The 24,387-nt window shown below is 39.6% G+C and overlaps 1 protein-coding gene across 2 annotated transcripts in view; it reads right to left on the bottom strand.

Annotated features, from left to right (window-relative positions):
- Window positions 1-24,387, bottom strand: part of SNX24 (sorting nexin 24) — a 140,575-nt gene that overhangs the window by 85,233 nt on the left and 30,955 nt on the right. The gene's annotated exons all lie outside the window — the stretch shown is intronic.

Genomic DNA, 24,387 nt, shown 5'->3' with positions numbered 1-24,387 from the left:
AAATGTTCCAAAAACTGAAACATTTTGAGTGCTGACATGATGCTCAAAGGAAATGCTCATTGGAGCATTTCAGATTTGGGATACTCAACTGGTAAGTATAATGCAAATATTCCAAAATCCACCCCCCCCCAAAAAAAAATCTGAAATCCCAAACACTTCTAGTTCCAAGCATTTCTGATAAGGGACACTCAACCCGTAGCATCCCCTCCCACCTCCACCTCAACTGGATCAAATGAAAAGTGGTCAGGAATCACTTTGGAGCCTCCTCAACAGAGCTACCCCCTACCTAAATTCCTTCTCCCCTTCCCCTCCCTCCCTTTGTCCTCCTCCCCTCACTCACCAAAGCCTGTCTTCCATCAGGTTGGGCCTTGGAGGAGCAGTAGGGATGACCCTAATTTTGAACTCCTCCCCAAATTTTTATAACCTTAGTCTTGAAATGAACAGGTAAAGAACTTCAAAAGTAAAAATGAAAACAAAAGGCAATAGAGATAGGGATGGTTGTGAACAGAGTAGTGGCCTGGGCCGCAGACCAGAGAATTAGCCCAGGAGAGGGGAGGTCTCAGGATACCCCACACAAAGCAAAGAGAACCTTAAACACTGAACATCACAGTGGTAGGATTAAAGTTCTAATGCAACTCTGTTCCACTGGATTTTTTCAATTAAGTTTCCCATTCTCGGCCGGGCGCGGTGGCTCACACCTGTAATTCTAGCACCCTGGGAGGCCAAGGTGGGTGGATTGCTCGAGGTCAGGAGTTCAAAACCAGCCTGAGCAAGAGCAAGACCCCGTCTCTACTATACATAGAAAGAAATTAATTGGCCAACTAATATATATAGAAAAAATGAGCCGGGCATGGTGGTGCATGCCTATAGTCCCAGTTACTCGGGAGGCTGAGGCAGGAGGATTGCTTGAGCCCAGGAGTTTGTTGCTGTGAGCTGAGCTGATGCTACGGCACTCACTCTAGCCTGGACAACAAAGCAGGACTCTGTCTCAAAAAAAAAAAAAAAAAAGTTTCCCATTCTCAAAGTAAACTTTATCTCTGGTGATTTTCTTAACTTCCTAATCTCTCTTTACAGCTGTACTCCTAGTACTAAAGTGATGGTTCACTATTTATAGAATAAACTGATATCTTTCTGCCTTGAACCTACAAGCTCTCAATCTGCTGTGGCTTCAAAATTGCATTCCTCATTAGTGAAAAGCATACACTAGAAAGAATTATTCCATTAGGTAGTTTGTGGAAGATAATCGTCCCAATGTAATGTAACCTTGTCCTTACTACAGGATCTGAGTGTAGTAATGGACTCATTCCTTCATCAAGTATTTATTAAGTACTTTCCCTGGGCCAGACTCTGAGCTGGCATATAGTGGCCAGCAAAAGAGATGTGGTCTATCCCCCATGGAACTCAGGGAGGAGATAAATTAACCAATTATAAGCACCTAATTATCACTAAAATAGGTACTAAAAGGAAACGTAGATGGTGGCCAAAAATCATTTTAATAGGAAAGCTGGACAATGACGGACCACCCCAGAGATTTAACACTGCCCTCTACTCTCGATGGCTTGGCCAGGCTAAGGCAACTGTCCTCACATGCTCAGGTGTCTGCACCTGTCACTTACAGCTCAGATCCTAGAGTTATCTTTGGAGATTGAAAACCTGGGTTCAAATTCCAGCTTTCCCACTTACCAGCTGTATGACCTACAATAAATGATTTAAACTTTGAGCATCATTTTTTTCCATCTTTTAAATAGAGATAATAGCACTACTTTCTCTGCAAGGATTTAAATAAGTTCACATTTAGGAAGCACAGAGTATTGTGTCTAGCTCATGGCAAGCACTCAATCAATAATAGGTATTATAACTTTCATGATCTAAGTGTTCCTGAATTTTTGTCAATGACAAAATGGCATTAAAATCATTTAAACTAGGGTTTAATGAGATATCATAACTCCTCACTCTAATATATCAGAATGCCTTTTTCTAGCTTTGGTAATGAAGAATCAACCAGAGTGCTCTTGGGATATGTGTCCTTTGGTAATATGGCCATACTGTATTTCTTTTCAAGTATTTAAGACAATTTCATATCTGGAATAAATATCTTATTATAATTTAACATTTTGAATAGGTGATACAGTCAAATGGTTTCAAAACAGAAAAAGAAAGATACACAGTGGAAAGTCTCCCTTACAACCCGACCATTCTGACCAGGTCCCACTCTCCACCCCCTTCCAGTGCTCACTGTTAGCAGCAGACCCTCGCAGCCTGGCCTTGTGCACAGCTGAACAGGAGTCCCGTGTCCTTCCCTTACATACAAAAGGCAGCACATCACACATGCTGTTCTACCTCTTGCTTTTTCACGTAGCAATGGACCTTGACAATCTTCCCGTAACGGGACATATCAAGACCTTCCTTTTCTTCCTTTTATTGCTACATAATATTCTATTGCATGAATATTGTTATAAAAAATGTATTTATAGTTACATCGCTTTCTGGACTGACAAACTTTCCTAATTATAGCTTGGCAGTGGGTGATGGAAAAAATGGATAGAAACATAATATTTTCATTTGCCTTAATTGTCCTTAGTCAAAAACTAATAGCAACTAATTATTTTTGGTATATTTTACACAATCTATACAATCACTATGCTACAGTTTACAAGAATAGTTTTTCCCTTTTATTATTTTAAAACATCTGCTCTGTATTTTACACATAACAGGATCATTTTCCTCCGTGTTTATGTGGGAAAAGTGCCGGCTGCTACAGTATCCAATCAGTTACCCCAGGAGATGTCAGCTGTCAACCATGTCTGTTGCAGCGATTTCCCTCCCCTCGCTCCCTTCCCACTCTGGGTGAGCTGTCAAGTTTCTAGTTTCTGACGTGCATTTACATCACTCAATGACATCTGACAGCGGTGAAAGGCCACAGAAAACTGCTTATTGATCAGAGCAAAACTAGTTGACGGAACAGATGAGGTTGTATCACAGAAATGCAGCCACATTCAGGTGATGACATTTTGCTCCCCGTACACAAGAGCTTAATGGAATACAACTTCATTATATCATGCCACTTGTGCTTACAGCACCAAACCCGTCTCCTGACCGTTTTGTCTATGTGGTGATGAGGACAATCTATTTGTGCTGGTTTCAATGTATTACTAACCTGATTTGTTCATGAACACTTGCAAACTACTTGTGAATCTGTCCTGGCAAATATACCGAAAGACACTGAAGTCTCAATCTTACCAAAATCTAATTGTGCTGTCTTTAAAAAAAATAAAATAGAATCACCATTTAGTGAACTGTAACTGCTCAGTTATACATTTAAGTTAAACTTTTATACCACTGTGTTAAGAAGTTTAAATGGGTATTTTTTCGATCAATGTGCCATTGTCAGGAAAACAAAAAACTGGTAACTTGAGATATAGTCAAATTTTACTTATAAATGGGAGAATTTGGCTGTTTCTAAGAACTAATATATCATATTAAGGCCCTCTCCATACAAATTATTCATTATTCCTTTCAGTTTTAAAGATAACAATTTCAACCACTTCCCATTTCCACTGCGAATGCAGATAGATGACTAGAAACTTATAAATCAGTGCACGTCTGGAACAGGGATCACTAAGTCAGACAGACTCTTAATATTTTGCCATGTGACTTCTCAAATATAAGAAAAGGAAAAGGCAGCAAGTGAGACAGAATTACCAGCCCTCTGACTCCTAGGTGAAAGAATGCTAAAACTTTACCCAGCTGGTTGTCTGGCTTTTATCTCTACTCCTTAATTCCTCCCTTGAGGAAGGAGTATTCTCCCAGATCACGAATTCCCACACTACCTTCACAACTTGGCCACATCTGCATCCTATCTAGACTTTATATTTTTCTTTCCACAGACTTTTTACTTCAATAAGATTTAAAGAAAACTTTATGTCACAAATAGATATTGGAAGCCAACAGCATGTGCCAGAAATAGAAGGTGACTATAAAAATAAATGTTCATTTTTAACTTACAGTTCTTACAGCAGGTTCTAAGCCTGAAGCTACTCTCCTTTGCTTAGAAAGAAAGATTAGCAAACTAAAGCTAAGTTAAAGCTTTTGGAGAACTTTTTGGGAAGTTGGGGGAAATGACATAGGAATAAAATAAATAAATAAATAAATAAATAAAAAGGGAGCGTCTTTCTCCCTTGTGAAATCCATGTTATTCGGCGTCCAGGCAGCACTTAACTCACCTCCTGCAGCACTGGTGGCCTGTACCCAAACCCAGAGAACATGAGCATAGCATGCTGAAGTCACAAGCTGCCAGGTTCAAATCCTGTCCCTCCCATTTACTGAGTGGCCTCCCCTACAAGTTATTGAACCTCTGCGTGCCTCACTTTCCTCTCACCTATAAAAGGAGATACTAACAGCATGTGAACCCTGAAGAATTGCTCTGAGAAGAAAATGAGATTATGCATATAAAGTGCTTAGCATAGTAACTGAAACTAAAGAAATGTTCAGTGTTAGCCATTGTTATTCATTTCTTTCATTTACCAAAAAAAGAAAGAAAAAAAAAAAGACTAGAGGACAGAAGAAACTCAGACCCCCGTGAGCAGCCTCCTGAGGCTTCCCCGTCCAACCTCACCCAGGCCCTGGCCCTTGCTTTCCTCCCAGTCCCCGGGACTCTGCTGGGGCGCAGTTTCCTGTTGTCTGCACGGGCCTGCCGCAGCCCTGACGCTCCTTGAAGACGGAAGCCCCGTCTCCCAGGTGTCCTCAGGGCCGGCACAGCACCCGCGGCGGGGTCCAGCGTGCACTGGGTGGAGCTGGCTACATGAGCCAACGCCGGCCCCTCTCCCTTCTGAAGGCCACGCCAGCACTGGCCTGGCCATATGGGCAGGTTTATGCAGATCCGAATAAGAGATGGTCTGACATGGCTTCTGACTTCTTTCTTTTTTTTCTTTTTTAAAGGCTGGTCAAGTGAAGCAGTGGCAGTGGAGAAGGAACAAAGGAATCTGTAACTGGCTGTGATCAATTAGTATGACTTTTTTCTTATAGCACCAGCTTGAATAATGGAAAAAAAAGTAACAGAAAAACAGAAAGGTGCTAAATGTCTATATTTCAAAATGTGAGATTTCTCAAGAAATACTATGAGTTTTGCCATTTCACAAATCATACTATATACAATGCTTCAGCTTAATTTTGTATATTTTGAAGCTACTAGAATTAAAAATCTTCCTTTTTAATCACCCAGACCAAAATGTACGCCCTAGAGCTGCAGTCCCCAACCCCCAGGCCACTGACTGGGCTGCACAGCTCTGCTGCCCCCCTACTGCTCCATCCATGGAAGATTTGTCTTCCGTGAAACTTGGGGAGGGGAGGCACACAGCAGGCGGTGAGTAGTAGGTGAGCGAGTGGCTTCATCTGCATTTACAGCTGCTCCCCTGCACTCTCATCACCCGCATCACCGCCTGAGCTCCCCCTCCCCCTCCCAACACTCCCCATCCCCCATGCGTGGAAAAACTGTCTTCCATGAAACTGGTCCCTGGTGCCAAAGCTGGACTGATCAATTGGCATCAGGGACCAGTTTCATGAAGATAGTTTTTCCACACATTGGGGCAGGAAGGGGGGGGGGTCAGGATGGCTTCAAGATGATTCAAGCACATCACATTTATTGTGCAGTCAAACCTCTCTGCTAATGATGATCTGTATTTGCAGCCGCTCCCCAGCGCTAGCATCACCGCCTCAGCTCCACGTCAGACCATCAGGCACTAGATTCTCCTGAGGAGCACAACCTAGATCCCTCGCATGCACAGTTTACAGTAGGGTTTGCACTCCTATGAGGATCTAATGCTGCCACTGGTCTGACAGGAGGCGGAGCTCAGGCCGTGATGCGAGTGATGAGGAGCAGCTGTAAATACAGACAAAGCTCCACGGCTCACCTGCTGCTCACCTCCTGCTGTGCAGCCCGGTTCCTAACAGGCCATGGACCAGTACCTGTCTGCGGCCCAGGGGTTGGGGGCCACAGCCTTACAGCACTCATAAATGCAGGGCTTCTGAACTATGGGCCACATGTTATTTTCCAAATACTTTTACTTCACATACTTTATGTTCTAGACCTATCTGGAAACAAAAAATGATTCAAATCAGACCCACTATGCTGTACTCAGAATTAACAAGCCTCAAGACAACCATTAAATATAATCTTGTAGGAGAACGGCAGAATGGAGATAACAAAACCATTAGTTTTTAGACATCTTGAAATTAGGCAGCTAGAGGATGTCCAAAGGCAGACAACCTGTAAGAAGTCAGTCAGGGCAGAAAGATTCCAAATGCGCCACTGAGGACTGCAGGACCAGGTATCTGCTGGGAATTGTATTCACCCCCGAGGCCAAGGTCAAACAGAACAAGAACATGTGTGCAAGACCTACCCAGGAGAGAGGATGGGGGGTCCAGATCCCGTCTAATGAATTTGTGAAGTCCAAGGGGCAATGACAGAAGATAAATCCAAAACTGTCTAAGGCCAGGTAAACGTCACATTAGAGCATGGAACACAGGCAGCAGCAGAGCACAAGGTTCTGGACTTGGCAGTAAAGGGGGCTGGGGATGCCCAAATGCCCCTGCATGCCAGCCCCTCTGCACCAACTGGATAGTCCCTAAATTCCTAGAATACTTCCTGTCTTTGCATTTTGTCCCTAACCACACACTAGTTTTCATTGTTGTTTAACTGCAATCTCTTTAAATAGCCTGTAAATTCCTATGAGAAAGGTATTACATGTTATAAATCTTCTACAAACTACTGATTGTCCCCACAATACAAGGCATAAAGAACATGGTAAATGCTTACTAAATGAAAGGAAAACAAGCTGTATTTTCAGAAATGCAAAACTTAAGAAGGATGCAATAGTTCTTCATCATAAATACTAATAATATTTTATCTTTTTAAAATATATAATTCATTTTTCCCTCTCAAAAAGCATTATTTATATTGGTAAAGGAATACAAATTTGGCTCTTAAATCTTTAAAAATATTTTATTGCAGTTATGTTTTCTGTGGCACTCCATACCATTTCCATACGCCATACGGAACTGAAACTTGAACTTACTTTCTAATGCATAGACTTGCATGTTTGTTCTTAATTTTTAAAAAAAGGTTTTATGTATCGCATTTAAAAAATTTCCGCTACACACACACAAAATCAAAACTATGTGAGGTGATGCATATGTTAATTAGTTTGATTGTGGAAATCACTTCACGGTGTATACCTATATCAAAATATCGCCTTGTACACCTTAAATATATATAATAATTATTTGTAAATTATACCTCAATAAATCAGGGAAAAAAGGGGGGAATCGAGATTTTAAAAATTGCTTCTACTCAAGCCATTGGTTTACTCACCTGTGAGTTAATCAGTCCTACCAAGAAAGCCTCTCCCCCGCTCTGCTGTGAGAATTACCCGCGCAAGAGCGTGTGCAGCCCTCGAAGATGAAGAGCTCACGGAATTCCTCCATCTCTGTAAGACACGTACCTAGCCAAGAGTCAAGCAAGTGCTCAAGTAAGTGTTGAAGGAACTTTATATTATTTGACAGAAGCATTACCAATAGACTGTAGGTTAAACTATTTTTTTTCCGGAGCAAACAGTAAATTTCTACTGACTCGGCAATGGCCGAAGACATATGTTCACTCAGCTACTGCTGCTACTGCCGACGCCAACCTCCCCTCAGAACGTCTGTTGCCAGAACCCTACCAACAGCAAGAGACCTACCCCTCTACCTGCAAAGTCACCGTCACTGCCAGCCAGGTATGTGCTGACGACCACAGGAGTGCCAGAGCAGGAGAGACGGGGCTCCTCGGGTGGGGCGGAGATGGCGTCTCTCTCCCACACCACGTCTGCCTTGCTTGCTTAGGAGTCAGACGCCCTGCAGACCAGTGGGTCTCGATCTGGCTGCACGTGGGCTACCTGCAGGATGCTTTGAAAATGCCAACGCCCAGGCCTTCAGCCAGACCAATTAGACCAGTCACCGGCAGAAAACAGCACAAACAGACACATCTACCCATCATCAAGATTTAACAGAGACTTATGTTCTTCCATATTTATTTTAATTTCACTTTTTCATTTTCTTTGAATAAATGAAATGTGATTGATTCAGCTGAAGCCCCATATTTAACCGACACAACACCACTTGTGCTCCTTTCCCAGATTAGGGAACTCAAAGCTGGAGAAAATCTGAGCTCTTCCCATAAACTCACAACTTGGAGTGCTGCTGTAGCAGCTGAAGCTCTGACCCTCTGACCCCAAGGCACACGGCTCACTGCACAGTACCACGCTGCCTGCAGGAACTCGGATTTGGGCAAGAGTTTATACTCTAAATATTATTAATTTAAAAAGTTATGAATGGAAAGGAATTTTGAGTAAGCCCCATTGAGTTTCAATTGCTAGCTGTATTATGTCTTGTAGCCAATTTTCCCCTTGCCAACAGTTAGAACATATCTCCAAGTTTGTTTCGCATGTCAGGGAGAATAGGGTTGAAGGTGATTTAACACCGACTCTGTAGGAATGTACCCATGCCCTAGCGTTTCACACAGGTACACTCAGTCACCATGAGTCTTCCCCAAGTCATTCTTCATGAAAATAACATCAACTTTCTTCTAAATGGAAAAATCACACATAAGTATTTCAGATAACAGATCACAATATCAACACCACCACAGCCCCGACATACACAAAAACACAGCTTTCTAGAACATTGGTACAACCTCCATTTGTATTACTAAACTGAAGAAAGCATTCTACAATGCTACCAACCTTAACATTAAAACCTTGTTAACAGAATAAGTCAGCATCTTACTATTTCCCCCTAAAAAGCAACAGAAGACATAAAGCCAAATACTTGTACATTTTTGAAGGGGTGAACAGTGAACCCACAGAAAAAAGACTCAAGATATTTAAACAATTAAATCCCACTAATATTACTGTATATGAAACTTAATCAGTTAGGACTATGAAACGTGGTAAGATAGGAAACAGTTTCTTTTGTTTCAGAAGTTTCTGAAATAAAAGTTTCTCCTGTTACACAAAAACTAAAAATCTGAACAGTGGCCTAGTAAATAGAGTACCTAAAAATACTTGTTAAAAAAATCCTCAGGTGGCAAACATGCATGTGCTTGCACATACGTGTATTTGTTCACTTCATGTTAGGTTTTTAAAAGTACTTTTATATTGTCATTAATAAATATTTGGAAAAGTATTTGGAAAAATTGATGAAATCCCCACAAAATCCCCTCAAAAAAAGATTTCTAGCAATAAAGTTCTCTAAAAGAAAAGCAACATACACAAGCACAAAATGATCCATTCCTTCAAGTTAACATATTAGTCTCTATGTTGTCTTATGATTATCATGAGCACACTTAAACATTTTCATATGTACCTAAGAGCTCATGTAAGGTAGTAAGGTAGCAGGACTGGGGAAAGAAAGAATGAAGTTATGTTTTCTTAAAATAGCCTAAGAAAGTTTTAAAAACAAAAAAGGCATAAATATTCTTTCTTACTGTTGGGAACTCTGTTTTTGAAAAAACTGTAATAATACTTAATTTTGGAAGTTCCTTTAATGACAACTTTGATTTCCATTTAATGTACACAGTGACACCTACTGGCATACTGAAGACAAGATGTGAAAATTCATGCACAGGCAGAGGCCTCTGAAACAGATATGTTTACATGCCTCCTGTAATATGACACTTAGTTAAGTACAATATTCTAAAACACTGTATTGATCTAATACTAGAAAGAAGCAAGGGAAAAGCCCACATGTCTGTTTTCAGTTTTAAGTTACTGATAACAGCAGACTGACACACACACAGTTTGCAGACTTTAGTGTTCAGCATTTATGTTTGGCGGTTAAACCTCAGACCTCACTGAGATCAATATGCTGGGTTGAGGGCAGTCACATAACGTGGTAATTTTTAAAAATCATATAAACCAAGAAAATAGTAGTTGGGGGAGTTAGCTGCTTTATAAACAAGCTGTGGACTATTATAAATAAGCTGTGGTCTATCACAGAAACAAGACAAGCCTTATAAGACTTTTTTTTCTGACTATACATATGCTATTGTTGAATTTGGCTGGAGGGAAAGAATAAATTCAAGATGAAGCAGCTGGAAAAAATATGGGTAAGTGAGCAAAGCATCCATCAGAAATCGGGTGAACTATAGGTAGCCTCACTCTAAACTAGAAAAAGAAGGGTCTGGGGCTGAACAGGACAGAAGGTTCCAGAGATGGCAGGAATGGTGGCTGCCACAGAGGCTGCCACACTGTAGGAGATCCTTGACCAGACAGAATGACATGAACATATGCATGATAACTTCTGTCTGTGAAGCCAACCTGTTGGAAAAATTTAACTACATTAAGAATAGTAAGGCAACTTGCATGCCAAAGCTGCTTGACTATCATGGCTACACTGCACTGCTTTGGTTTCCAAGGTGGAATCAATTGAAGAAAGTGCTGGGATCAATTAGCAATGTCTGCCATCGGTATGGAGAAGGGAAATCACAACACATGTGCCAATGAACTGCAACCTCATTACCCTAAGATTAAAAACAAACAAACAAACAAACAAACAAAACTCTGCTTCAAAAACTCGCTCATTTCTATCCTGCTGCAGTTTTTGTGTATTTGGTCCTTCCCTTCATTTCCAGGTGAAATCTATTTTGAAAACAGCCCTATCGTGGTTCAAATAAGCCGAAGGGGGGTTTGTGTGGATAGCTGGAGGCACAGTGAAGGCGGCAGACACGATTGCTGACGCAGGGCACACTGGCCTGGAAAGGAGTGGCCGGTGGCACTCATGGAACACACTTTGCAGAAGTCTCCCCTGCCAGGGGTGATGGTGCATCCCCCTGTCTGGCGGCCTCTAACACGATCTCACCCTTCCACCAGAAAAGAACCTAAATGAGGCTCTGGGTCAAATCCCCAGGACGCAAGGTTGCCTACACCTTTGGCCCAAGATGTGGGCTATGAGGTGGTATAGTCATACAATGAAGTACCATGTAGCTACTAGAAATGAGGATGATTCTTACAAACTCATATGGAGTCTTTTCTAGGATATACTGACTAAAAAAAAATAATCAAGAAAGAAAAGATATTATATATTATATATAGTATGACATTATATATTATATATAGTATGATATTTGTTTATGAAAGTAAAAATAAGGGATGGAGATATAATAAGAGATGGAGATAGATATTAGGTATAAAGAATATGTGTATATACAAAAAAAGAAACACAGGAAATATAAACTAGAACCTAATAAAAATGATTATTTATAGACATGAGCAAAGGATGGAAGGGGAACAAGGCTTTTTCAAAAATACCTTCATATAGTTTTGGCTTTTGAACCAAATAAATGTTTTATATATTCATACATTTAAATTTAAATGAAAAGGGGAAAAACTCACAAATGGAATACAAGCAGAAAAAAGAGCCTTACTATATATAAAATTGATTAAATAACAATATATGGCAAATAATTCAAGTAATTTTTGAACACAGTACTCTGACTGCATAAACCTAATGGGATATATTCTAAGACAAAAAGAACTGCATAAAAATCTTAAATACTGTTTAGTATGTTTACTATTAAAATAGCTTTGTCTTAAAATGCTGGAATTATTATGTATGAGGGAAAAATATACAATTAAATGTAGTCATAGCTTAAAATATGTGTATATTCTCATACTTGAAAATATATAACTATTGTTATATGTAACTATATATTATAAATGTTATGTATTATGTATACACACATACACAATAAGCATATGAAAGGGTCTAGAAGCAATGATAAACTACAGTACATCTACCACCCAGATCTTGGTTTCTGCATATCATTCCTCACTAAAAGGAAGCAGAGGTCCTTTGAAAAATTTAGAACTGTGAGAGTACAAGGTGAACCTACATATCTTTTTGGACAGAAAGCAAGAAATGGTAATCAAAGGCAAATGGGATTGTGTCTAAAGAACACAAGAGCCAACTTAAGGGACAACCATGTGACAAATCTGAAACAATTTGGGCATTGAAATGAATAATGACAATAGCAGAAAACACTTTTAATTTGAAAAAGAAAGATGTGAGTCTACAGAGATACAAGGAAGGAAGGAGGAAGGGGAGAAGTTCCTCTTTACAGAAGAATGCCAGCTAATAAACGTAGAAGAAATGATGAATTAGAAAATTACTATTTTGCAACTATCCATGTAATAGTGTAATAGCTTACTCAAGCAAAGACCATTACTCTAGTTAATCACTTGGTCAAAGGGATGAAATGTTGTAATTTAGGGGTACAAGTAAAAGTACAACTTCCTTTCTAAAAGGTTCATCCAAAAAATATAAATGTGTGTGTGTGCGTGTATGTGTGTGTGTGTAGACAGAGACTAAGACTTTTTCTCTCTCTCTAAGAGAGAGAAAAAGAATATAAAGTCAACATGACAAAAGGTTAACTGGTGAGTCTGAGTGAATAAAAGTGATCCTTCAATATTCCTTGAGGTTTAAATTTTTCAAAAGTAATCATTGGTGGGAAAAACAAAAAGAAGTCTGCAGTAAGAACTCTCACAATTTGAAGATCTTCACTACGTTACAGACTTATGCCTTTGACCTTACAACCCTCCCATATTCTGACACTTACAATTCCTATTCCACTGAGAGAAGCATCCTTTTGGTCACTAGACAGTCTCCAATGAAACACACCTGCTTTATTCTTACATGTTTGTTCATAAGTCAGTATCTAACAACAGATTTCTTCACAGAAACATTAATTTTCCTCGCCAGTCCAAAAAGTCTATTCAATGAATAATACAGCTGAACATAATAACAAGGTTTTGAGAAAAGATCAGCCTATACAAAAATAAATCAGACAAGAGTCAATTTAATTTTTAATAAAACTTGAAGATCCAATGATACTTCTCCAGAATAATAAGAGGTCTTCTTTGTAAGTATGCATGATTGCTGGAAGGGCAGTCAGTGTGGGAAGAGACAACTGAAAATTGTTTGAAGTAATAATGCAGAATTTATACTTTTAAAAAATAGATTTTATTTTAAAAAATGAACACATTATCACTGTAAAAAAAAAGAGCAAATAAAACAAAATGAAAATTCCCCCATTTTACCTCCGGTAAAACATGGTTTCCCTAGATAACTATGATTATCAACTTGGTGTGTGTGTACCAATAGAAACAGAATTCATCTGGTATTTTTTCCCATGAACAGTTTCATATTGTACATAGCATTTTATAACTTGTTTTTCTTATTTAATGCTTAGCCTCAGAGAGTTCTTAAAGTTACCTACCAATCAGTACTTTTTAAAATACAATATGTTAATATTAAAATAAATAAGATAAGCATTTTATTTTTATTTATCTTTTTTTTTTTTTTTGAGACAGTGTCTCCCTTTGCCCAGACTAGAGTGCCGTGGTATCAGCCTAGCTCACAGCAACCTCAAACTCCTGGGCTCAAGCAATCCTTCTGCCTCAGCCTCCCAAGTAGCTGGGACTAATTTTTGTTTCTATTTTTAGTTGCCCAGCTAATTTTTTTTCTACTTTTAGTAGAGATGGGGTTTTGCTCTTGCTTAGGCTGGTCTTGAACTCCTGACTTCAAACAATCCTCCCACCTCAGCCTCCCAGAGTGCTAGGATTACAGGCGTGAGCCACCACATGTGGCCAAGATAAGCATTTTGAAGTCAACACTCTTAATTTCAACAAGGAATATAAAATCCATAGGTAAAAAATGTCAGGTAAAGTTTCATAAAGTCAAAAATATTTGATCTGTAAATTCTGAGTTTCAAAAAGCAATCTGCAGAACTATTACATATGATTTCACCTTTGTCTAAAAGGCTATATACCACACTATTACCCCTTGAGAGGTGAGACAGGGAAAAAAAGAGACTTTTAGTTTTTGCTTCCTATAGTTATGTATTATTTAAATTTCACTTTATAATACTTGCAGGGAAATCTTGAAGGGATAAAAGTTTTAATTAATAATTATTGTTTCTGAAAAGGTATAAAAGGATTACAGTTAAATTCACTATTCAATTATAATTCATTTCCTTAAAATAATCTGTTATGGAAAATTATAAAAAGAAAATTATTAGTTACAGAAAGGAAGTCAAAAGGAATATTGAAATATTGAGGACTTAATTGTCAAAATAGGGGCTACAAGTTCATGCTTTAAAAATCCCCTCTGAATGAAAACCTCTTCCTTACAGAGAAGAGATGATGGAATTAGAAAGTTACCATTTTGCCAACAACAGAGTAAAAACTTATTCAGGCAAGAATCATCACATTTACTGATTCAGAAATTAAAACATCTAATGAGGAACAAATGTTTTATATTTACATAATGTCAAAGTGTCTCCCAAAATGTTGCTTACTAATTACAAAAGGAAAAATAGTAATTATACAACAGAGGAAACCAACAAAACTTAACCAAGTGGTCAAAAATAGCAGCGCTAGCAGGGGCAAACAGATACGGTGTGCGTCTGGATGTGATAATCTAAAAAGGACACAGTATCACTCTTAGAGTTGTCCAGCCCCAAATGCACCATCTAAACCTATCTATCAGGAACCATCAGATGAAGCCAAATTGAAGGACAGTCTAAAATAACTGACCTGTCTCTTACAAAATGACAATGCATGGAACACAAAGAAAGGCTGAGAGTTCTAGATTAAAGGGAACTAAAAAGACATGACAACTAAATATAAATGCATTATTTGGATCCTGTACCTGGAAAAAACTGTTATAAAGGACATTTGGGGACAACTGACAAATCTGTAATATAGACTACAAAGTCTCATGTCAATGTTAAATTTCCTGATTTGACAATTTCACTGTGGTTATGTTAAGAGAATAACCTTGTCCTTATATATGAAATAATGAGGAATAAAAAGGCATAATATATACAATCTACTCTCAAATGGTTCAGAAAAATAAATTACACACACACACACACACACATGCATCCATATATACAGGTTGAGTACCCCTTATCTGAAATGCCTGAGACCGTGTTTGGATTTTTGGATTTTGAAATATATTTGTATTATACACACTGATTAAGCATCCCTAATCCAAAATCCAAAATGCTCCAATGAGTATTTCATTTCCTTTGTTCGAGCTTCTTGACAGCACTCAAAAGTTCTGAATTTTAGAGCATTTCAGATTTCGGATTAGGGATACTCAACCTGTATACATCAATATAGATAGATATGGGTGTGTGTGTGTGTGTGTGTGTGTGTGTGTATAAAACAGAAGGAGACAGGAGAGAAATGATAAAGCAGAAGAGAATGTAGCAAGATGTTAAAAATTGATGCATCTGGGTATATGAAAATGAGAATTCTTTGCATTATTCTTGCAACGTTTTTGTACATTTGAAATTATTTCAAAATAAAGTTGTTACAGCTACAATGAATCAGAAGCAGGCAGAGGGGGCTGGTAATTCATTTTCCATTTTGAGGGAATAGACCTGGGAGAGCCAGGATCACCCACTGCCTGAAATTGGGGAATGTTACAGCCACCCAGAGCTGTGGCTTGAATAAAGCTGCATATCTGAGGCAGCAGGAGGTAGCTGACATAGCCAAGAAACAGGGTATTGAGCAAAAATCCTGTTGGCTCACTCTGGATCTGCAATATTCCCAATATATTAGAATTTATTCAGTATTATGAGCCAGACACACTTCTGAGCAATAACTCATTGAATCATCAAAATAATAGTTTAAGTTAGATACCACTATTATCCTCATTTGATAGATGAGGAACTGAGTGAGGCATGGAAATGTTGAATATTATGCTCAAGATAACCCACCAGTAATCTGTAGTGCCAGGATTTGAGCTCAAGCTATCAGGTTTCAGAGCCCGTACTCTTACCAACTGTACTATACTATCTCTCTCTCTAAGTGATAGGAGCCCAGCCTAAAGTAGACACCAGGAGGCTGGGACAGGACAGAAGGGAGGGAAGTCCACCAAACCACCAGACAAGGATAACATAGGGGGTGGAGGGAGGGTGGACTCACATTCAAAATAAGCCTGCACACTAAAATTCTAAAACACATGAGAAAATAGTCAACAAACGGTAATTGGAAAAAACTGCAAATAATAGAACTGAAAAATTTAAAGAACACTTAATTAGCTCAAAGGGATAAAGAAATAAGGGAAGAAATGACATTCATTAGAAAGGATAAAAAAAACAGGCCGGGCACGGTGGCTCACGCCTGTAATCCTAGCACTCTGGGAGGCCGAGGTGGGCGGAGGTGGGCGGATTGCTCCAGGTCAGGAGTTTGAAACCAGTCTGAGAGAGACCCCGTCTCTACTAAAAATAGAATGAAATTAATCGACCAACTAAAAATATATATAGAAAAAATTAACCGGGCATGGTGGCACATGCCTGTGAACCAGCTACTCGGGGGGCTGAGGCAGGAGGATCACTTGAGCCCAGGAGATTGAGGTTGCTGTGAGCTAGGCTGACACCACGGCATTCACTCTAGCCTGGGCAACAAAGTGAGACTCTGTCTCAAAAAAAAAAAAAAAAAAAAAAAAAAAAAGCAAGTCAAATGAAGCATATATAGGTGGGCATGAAAAGAAATAAAATATAAATGCCACGTATATGAAAAATATAATCACTGAAATCAAGAACTTACTGCTTCAGTTAAACAATAAATTAGACAAGGCTGAAGAGAAAACTGGTGAAGTAGAAGAAAAATCCTGTAAAATTACCCAGAACACAGAGAGAGAGACCAGAACATAAACAATATAAAAGAGTAATGAAAGGAAATGAGAAGACTCTACATATATCTGAAAGTATTTCCAAGAGCTGGTAATTTCCCAGAACTCAATAAAGACCTGAGTCCTCAGATTTAAAAAGCACACAGAATGATGAAAAGGAAAAATGTAAAAAAAAAAAAATTCTCTCCTGGACATACTGTAGTGAAAATGCATAACAGCAAAGATAAAGAGGAAAAAACATCTTAAAAGCTATTTTAGAGAAAATCAGATTACTTACTGACAAATGACAATTATTAGGCTAACAGCAAACTTTCTATTAGCAACAACAGATGCCAGAAGATGATGAAGTAATATATTCAAGGTGCTGATCAAATACGACTGTCACCCAGACTTGTGAATGAAACTAAACTATCACTCAAGAGTATGGGCAAAATTATGATTGACTGTATATTTATTATTTATTTTATTAATGTTTATCACCCAGAGATCTTAAAATTAAATTAACTGTACTTCAGCAAATAAAATGTAAGCCCAGAGGGAAACAAGGGGATGCACAAAAAAATAGTGAGTATGGATAGTGATAGATTATTTGTTAAAACAGATTTTTTTAATTTAAAAAAATGAACAAAAATTCTGGATTCCTCCATAAAAAGAAATATGGGATTGGGGGAGTACAGTAGTTAAGGTGTGTTAAGGTTCTTGACTTGCTCAGGGGAAATCTGAAAATAATGATTCGTTTTAAATGTTACTGGAAATGCACACAGCAAAAGATAAATGTTAAAATTTCAGTATTGGCCGGGCGCTGTGGCTCACGCCTGTAATCCTAGCTCTTGGGAGGCCGAGGCGGGCGGATTGCTCAAGGTCAGGAGTTCAAAACCAGCCTGAGCAAGAGCGAGACCCCGTCTCTACTATAAATAGAAAGAAATTAATTGGCCAACTGATATATATATAAAAAAAAAAAAAAAAAATTAGCCGGGCATGGTGGCACATGCCTGTAGTCCCAGCTACTCGGGAGGCTGAGGCAGAAGGATCACTCAAGCCCAGGAGTTTGAGGTTGCTGTGAGCTAGGCTGACGCCACGGCACTCACTCTAGCCTGGACAACAAAGTGAGACTCTGTCTCAAAAAAAAAAAAAAAAAAAAAAAAAAAAATTTCAGTATTGAATATTCTAAAATGCATAGTTTCCAAAATGGCTGGCAAGGTATGTGGAGAGACAAGGAAAACTGCCCACCTAATAGAAGACAAGGGAAGAGAGAAAGAGGCAGGTATTAAGACTGATAAATAAAAAACACAAATTATTATAAAATGATAGAAATGTATTAGTAATCTAACCAAATGGACACTTTATTAAAATTCATATTTTTCTTCTATACAGTATTCCATAGGTATTTATAAAGTAATCACTAAAAATGAATGCTTTCCCACTATCAGGAATCAATTCAGTATCTTTAGTCGTCTACCCTAAGCCAAGTCGAAGCCCCCGGTGAAGCTCTGGCGTCTCCTCGTACTCTCGCCACCTGCCACTTGCTGGACCTCCTCCCCGTCCCGAGCACACAGGATACTTGGTTCTGTTCCAGCACCTTTGCTCTTACTCTTCCCAAACCCAGAATCCTCCGGGCCTCTGCCTTTACCCACAATGCACCGGTCCCTTAACCTTAACTGCGTGCTCACGCGGAAGTGAGGGCGCGCTGGGGAGGAGGGGTGCAAGGTTACACTGGTGGACTGAGGATGGGCTGCAGGCTGCCCCTCCGGCCCCAAATTCCTTAGAAATGACTTTAGAGATATTTTGCTCAAAATAGCAAATTCACGCCCACGGTACAAAGAAAGGAAGGGCGTTCTCAGTACGTCATACGGTGTCACAGGCGGTAAGGCGTTGGAAGGGGTGAGGGAGGAAGCCACAGTTGTAAGAGCACGTACAAAGGGCGGGAGGGGCTGCGGGGATCCCAAACCCAGAGCGAAAGAGCTGGAACAGAGGGCCCTGGGGCACCGGACCGCGCCCCGCCGTGGGCCAGGCTGTGAGCAACACGCGTCTGCTCTGCATGGAACAGAGAATGAGCCTGGGAGGAGGAGCGCTATCAGGAAAGCAGGAAAGAAGCAACACCCAAGAACAATGGGGAGCCCCCAACACAGAGGCCTGGCTACCGACACACCCACCCCACCTATACACCAGCTCCTCTCTTCCTTCCATTCTCACAGAAGAAGGGAGCCCTTCCTCCATTCAGTCCAGCCCTGCACCTGTGCTTTTTAAGAACTGTTTGACTTGTTTACTTCTAAACTGTTTATACCACTTTCATTTCAATGTATTCTTTTCCACAAAACCATTCTTCTGAAATGGCCGGTGGGTCTCTAAGCATGTGTGTGCCAACCCGGTACAACAGTCAGATGTAGAAGTGTTGATACACGTTTTCTGCAGTCGATGCATTTTTCTGAGAAGCTAAGTCTTGAGCTCTCCATTCAGAGACTGATACCTTCTACTAGAACAGAGACCCCTCCCAGAGATGTGCTCCACTCTCCGCAACCACACAGCACCCCCGCCCCTTGACAGCTGCTCTTGCACCCCACACCTCCACTCTTCCATCAGAACCTTCCTCTTTATCCCCAACCCACACACTTTACAGTTTCTATTGCTTATTCTCTGTTATTAAAGTTTAAGGTGAGTCAACTGCAGTCGGGGCTGTAATTATTGAGGACAGACTTTACTGAAAGAGATTGATTGTCTGACTCATGTTTTGTCAGATAAAGAAACGACTGGGGGTAATTCAATATAGCAACAAGCGGAGAAACATCCAGAATTCAAGTCAGACCAACTCATTCCTATAGAAACCCAAGAAAAAGTTGGAAAGTGTGTTTCACACCTGAGACATCCACATTCTAAATTCATAAGTTAAAATGCACATTTATATATTCAATTAAATAAATAAAATAGTGTTAGTCAGTGCTGTCCCTAAATCTGTTTCCTCTATGGAACCAATGAAATTATCACAGAAAATATTACTATTTATCAATCTACCCAAGCAAAGTTCTATTATATGCAAGATAAGAATCAATGATATTACAATCCTGAGTAATAAACTTCTGACAGTTGTGGAAGCTTACTGGCTGCATTAACAGCTTAGTGTAATATACAAACATTAATAGAGGCTCACAAAGTTATGGCAGAAGCTAACCATCACTAAAGCAACCAATTAATCAAGTAAACTTAAAATCTGAAAAGAATGTAATGGTAATGTTTAGGAAGATATGCCATTTGTTCACTTCAAGACACATTAAGAGATTTAACTAAATATAATCATTTATGAACAAATATAGAAAATGCTATTATATTAGTAACAGTGATTAACAAAGAAGAGAGTCCTTAAATATAGAGAAATATAACAATAGAGAAAGGTTTTGGCTTTTGCAGAAACGCCAGTTGGAGCAAGTGATGTGCAGTGATTCTGAACCTTTCCTGGGGTCATAGATCTGAAAACAGAAAGACCTCTGTGGAAACATACACATGCATACATGTAAGATTCTGCATGTAATTTCAGCATTAGGAACCTGTGTCAAAGAGCAGTTGCCATCCACCTTTTGAAACACTGAGGAACAGTCAACCAATACTGAACAACCCCTGCAGCTGAGTTGATTCGTCCTCTGGGTCTGGACACCCCCCTGCTTTGTATGCCACTTGTGGGTTCTTTGTTCTGTTCCCTCAGATCTGCTCCATCCATCCCTACACCTGATCTTTTCCGTCTCTGCCCAGCTTCCCCAGTTCCTCACCTACTCCCATCTCTCCCTAGGGACATACCCTCCCACTCCTGTTTCCTTAACTGGTCCTGATATGAAAATAAATCTTATAATTGGGTGACCTGATTAACTAAATTTGTATGTTGTTATTCATAATTTTAAAAGCCAGTGTGCTAAAAATTTACATTTGCAGACAGAGATTGAGAGAAAAAAAAAAGAGGATTTCTAGAAAGTGACTGCACTCCTGCCTGTGGCAATTAGCAGGTCTCAGGGACACAGAGAGCCCCAAGTGTACACAGTGGGTCCAGAACACAGGGCACAGAGACAGGGCAGGGCTCATCCATGCTAGGCCAAGGCCAGGAGGCCTCGAGGGCTCTGACTCTGGGACCTGGCCGAGGTTGAGATGGCGCCGGTCCAATCTCCAAGAGTCAGCAGGTGCATCTTGCGCACCTCTCCAGGTAGCCGGCACAATCCATGCCTCCACCACATACTCTAAATCATGACAGAACAACGCTGTAGGACAAAGGTCAACAAGATATGTGATTATGTGGGAGGAGACTGAGGCATGTGAACACAAAACACAGTCAGTTAAAGTTCGTCTATAAATTTCACAACCCTTGTATCCTGGGAATTATTTGCAGGTGAATTATTTCACAATTAGACAAATTTTAATGCTCTTAAGGCAAAATCCATGGAGCCACCACTATGCACCGTTTTTAATTTATTATATGCTTTCTCTATGTCAGGCACTGTATATACAGAGGTGTCTTTATACCTCTAACTATATATGCATAATTTTATTTAATCCTCAAAATAGCCACATGATACAGTTATTTTAATCTCCATTCCGTAGATGAGGAATGTGAAGCTTAGCACCATCGACCAAACTGCCCAAAGTTAAACATACTAAGTCAGAGAGATGGAATTTCAACACAAATCTCTGACTCCAAAGCCTGTACTCTAACCCTGAGGTCCTCAGCTTCTCAAACTTTAAAGTATTAACACATGTGAATCCCCTGGGACTCTGGTGAGCCTGCAAACTCCGATTTGTGGGTCTAGGGTAGGGCCCGAGAGTCTGCATTTCTAACACACTCCCACATATGCTGCTGATTCAATTCACCGCCTGACTTGAGCAGCAAGGGGCTAAATAAACTATTATATTAGACTGACTCTATACTTAAAACTATGACTTCTGAAAGTTGAATGCGCTGCTAGCAATACATCCCTAGAAAAGCAACCACTTCAAAGATAAAAACAAACAATACATTTTATAGATATTAAACTGTGCAATAAATTTTTTTAAAATCAGAAAATACAACTCTATACCCTAAAACCAATTTTTAATGAAATAAAATGAATCTCCAATTTTTCTGCACACACTCCTGTTGTCATCAGCCAGAAGAGTCTCCCCATGTCCTATGTCCAAACCAGATGTATTCTGTGTTTCTACAAGGAAACCATCAGAATCTATTAAAATTACTGTACACTGATAGCAGCAGGGACATGACAAATCGCAGGCCAAGAGTCAGATACCACAGAATGTGTTTCAGGGCTTTGGGGGCAGGCCCATTTGCAACCAAATGATATTGTGTGAGGCCGGCATGCTCAGCGCATGACAAACTGATGCAATTTCAGCGCTGTCTGCGGGCCAGGGGAGATTTCTCTGATGCTGGTTGTGGTTAGTTTACAGAATTGTGCCGAGTTCCCAGATTTGAATCACTTGGGGCTTGAAAGGGCTTCACTTGACAAGCTACAAATAATTACACTCTACTCTTTCCATTGTACTCTATTATTTTGCCCCCCTTATCTCTAGAATTTGAGCTTTTGTGAACAAGCAAGGTCGGCTTCCATTTTGACCACAACACAACAAAACATTGTTCTTTTCTGATATGATAAATAAAATGAGGCCTTGCAGACTAAACATTTTTATCAGGTCCATTTTCCATTTTTATGGGCAAAAATCAACTTTGGACTCAGTTAGAAGGGCTGAGCAGGATATAAGCAGGCAGGCAGGTTCATGCATCCTCACTTAGTGATGTGATCCAGCTATCTGGTTATTGTAAAAGCTCATTTGAAAAATGGGGCATTGACTAACAGATAAAGGGCATATGGACAGTAGCTTTTACAAGGTTTTTACTCCCCTTGTCCCCCTCCCCCCCCACTCCCACTTCCATTCTAACAGCCTCTTCACTCAGATAGTCTTAATGAAAAGGTTTCCCAATTTGGGATGCAATTAGAATGAAGCTGCCTTCATTCTAAATGGCATACTTCTCAGAAACACCAGCACCTCAGATTCAAGTTTGCCATTCCATTTGTGAAAGGTTCTAAAGACTGTATTCCCTACTTTAAGGCAGTTCCAAAGAAGAATATATTGATTATTGCTCCATATATTTTAATTTACTAGATAAGAAAGCTTATCTATGTTGTGATATTTCCCCAAAGAAAACACAAGATTAGGCCAAGCATGGTGGCTCACGCCTGTGACCCTAGCACTCTGGGAGGCTGAGGCTGGAGAACTGCTTGAGCTCATGAGTTCGAGACCAGCCTGAGCAGGAGCGAGACCTCTACTAAAAATATAAAAATTAGCCAGGCATAGTATCGTGTACCTCTAGTCCCAGCTACTTGGCAGGCTGAGGCTGGAGGATCACTTGAGCCCAGGAGTTTGAGGTTGTTGTGAGCGAGGCTGATGCCACAGCATTCTAGCTCGGCAACAGAGCAAGACTCTGTCTCAAAAAAAAAAACAAAAAAAACAAAGAAAAAACACAAGATTGAAGGAGGCAGTTTTTTTGTTTAAGCTCTGACTTCCACATTTCATAAAATTCTAGTCCCTAAAAATTTATTTTTGAAAAAAATCTAGTGATGATTAACATTGCTTCAAATAAAGTAGTCTAAATGTTTTCTTTTGAAATTTATTTGTCTTAACTGTGGGTCAGGCACTGTTCAAAACCATCTACACTTAATTTTGCAACAACTCTATAATATAGGTATATAATTTCATTTAATTAAACTTTGTTATTACTATTCCCATTTTAAATATAAGGAAACTGGGGTACAGAGAGGTAAAGTAATCTGCTCAAAGTCTCACAGCTCATGAGTGGCAAAGATGGGCACTGAGCCCAAAGAGTTTCCTGTGAGCCCCCTTCAACACTGCTTCTTAGTTCCACAGCTCCATTCACTTAAGGACAAGGTGACCACAAGAACAACATGCCTCACCTGTGCTGCAACCAAGAGCCTGCAGAGAACTCATGCTGACAGTGTAGACCAGGCGTCCTCAAACTACGGCCCATGGGCCACATGCGGGTGTTTTTGCCCGTTTGTTTTTTTACTTCAAAATAAGATATGTGCAGTGTGCATAGGAATTTGTTCATAGTTTTTTAAAACTATAGTCCAGCCCTCCAACAGTCTGAGGGACAGTGAATTAGCCCCCTGTTTAAAAAGTTTGAGGACCCCTGGTGTAGATAAGTAATAGGGAGATTATATTCTCAATAGCTAAAGATGCTAAATTTTGAGATTTCAGCTCCTGAAACTGAATACTATCATTCCTGCCTCACTGCATGTCTTGCTATAAGCTGGACCCCTCCTATTCTCTAAATCTTCCTCCTCAACACAGTGGCACTCGCCACATGTTGCTATCTAGCATTTGAAATGTGGCTAGTCCAGACATGCCCTGTAAGTGTAAAAACCACCAAATTTTAAAGAATTACTACAAAAATAACAAGAACCATCTCACTAATAATGTTTATGTGGATTATGTGTTAAAATAATATTCTGGATTTATTGGGTTAATTCAAATATATCCTAACATTTCATTTCACCTGTTTCTTTTTTAATGCGGCTACTAAAAAACATCTAAAATCCCTACATAGCTCACATTTGTGGTTCACACTACATTTCTATCAGACAACGCTGCTCTGAACTCACCCCT

Source organism: Microcebus murinus, chromosome 11 (assembly GCF_040939455.1).
Source record: "Microcebus murinus isolate Inina chromosome 11, M.murinus_Inina_mat1.0, whole genome shotgun sequence".
Lineage (NCBI taxonomy): Eukaryota > Metazoa > Chordata > Mammalia > Primates > Cheirogaleidae > Microcebus > Microcebus murinus.
The sequence above is the reverse complement of the archived record's forward strand: the minus strand, read 5'-3'. Positions and strand labels throughout refer to the sequence as shown.